The sequence below is a fragment of the Penaeus vannamei genome, chromosome 26 (genome assembly GCF_042767895.1).
Source record: "Penaeus vannamei isolate JL-2024 chromosome 26, ASM4276789v1, whole genome shotgun sequence".
Taxonomy (NCBI): domain Eukaryota; kingdom Metazoa; phylum Arthropoda; class Malacostraca; order Decapoda; family Penaeidae; genus Penaeus; species Penaeus vannamei.
In genome coordinates, this window is record NC_091574.1 from 12,262,945 (window position 1) to 12,264,694 (window position 1,750).

The window sequence follows — 1,750 nt, forward strand, 5'->3', positions numbered from 1 at the left end:
TGTGGTCAATTTTGACAGTTGGTCTTGCTGAGCGCATTGCCTGGTCAAACCCTCTGATCACGATTGTACTTGTTTCTGTTGAGGAACACTTTGGCATTCCTTGGGAAGGCATCCGAGTCTAAAAATAGTTCGGGCGTTATTTCTCGGCCTCGTACAGTTACCGTGAAACTGGTGTAACAGTTGTGTCATCACGGTCTTGTGTGCTTTTACTCGATATATTTTCAAAACAATAGATGACCTTCGATGTCTCTTCATTTGTGTCTGGATGACAACTTGCGATATATAGGAACACTGTGTCAGGTCGATCAGCTCCTACTAAGGGTTTTGGCGCTTTTCCTTCTTTTAGTGTTTTATTTGCCTTTGCTTCCTTGATGTTACTGTGGCGAAACCTTCGTCTCCAGCAACTTGCTCCGCTCTTTCTGCGTGGTTGTCTATCACGACCGTCGGCACTATTGGGGCTGGGGGCGGGGGGGGGGGGCAGTGGGAGGAGGGACTCCTGGCACCTGGTGATGAGTTGCGTCATCCCACTGGCAAATAGGCTCTTGTTCTGATCGTTTTTTTTTTTTTTTTTTTTTAAGCTTCGCTTAGGAATTACTTGTGTAGATGCTTCATTTTTCCTCTTGACTTGTGGGGTGTTCGAGGACTGCTGAGGTGTCTTGGTACTCGGGGAGGCTGGCGAGTCAGCAAGGGCGCACGCCCGCTCGCTCGCTGCGGGCGGGGAGAGGGGATGAGAGAGGCGGGAGGGGAAGGGAGCTGGGAGGGTCGCTGGCCACGGGTTGATCAGGCAGGGAGGGTGTGGAGGGGGGGTCTTGGGTAGAGGTAGAGGGCGTTCTGATAGGGTGAGGAGAAGCAAATGGGAAAGATTTGTAGGTGGATTGGTCAAGGACAGGGGAAGGGAGGTCGGACGGGATTTGGGAGGGGGAGCGGGTCTGTCGTGATGCCTGCTTCCTTCGCATTCCTGCTTCTGATCCCTCATTTTGTTGAGCGTCGCCTGTTGTTCGGAGAACATTCCTATTAACAAATCTATTTTGTTTTCCAACAAACTGTCAATGTTGAAGGAGGGTTCTGGATGTGTCTGTGTTTCATGATGTCTAATCTTTTGGAAGGACTTAACAAAAGGAATAGAACTACCTGTCTTTCTTGGCGGCGTCCAGTCCGTGGTTGGGATGTTGTTGTTGCGAACACCAGGTTTTCACTATTAACACAGTGGTCAGTCACAGTGTGCACAATAATGTTTATTATCTTTTTCGTGTCCCTTGTCGTGTTTTAGTTTTCCTAGAATCTGATAGATTGATTACGATATCGTGGACCTTTTCAATCCCTTCCGGACCAAACAATTTTAATCTGATCACAGCGAAGCAATCTGGCCCACGTTTATTTTGTGGCAACAAACCATAAGATAGTGTTCAGCACTATTAAGACATTGCCGAATTGATAAATTGATTGTTTTTCAATTTTGCTTTCAGTATTTTCACTGCTTGCACTGCCTTTACTGATGCACCCATTACCCTGGGTACCTGGGTAGAGGAGCAGCCATTCCCCAGGCTGCCGTGGGAGTGCCCATCACCCTGGGCGGGAAGGTGTAGCAAATACCTTTACAATTATGTCTCGCAAGAATGTGGAAAAGTAGCCACTGCCACCACCCATTTAATTCACGTATGGGAACGTAGTGTATATGTGAGAAGAATGATAGTGTGGAAGACGGATTTTGGGAAAGGAGCGAAAGAGTGTAAATATAGTGTGTGTGTGT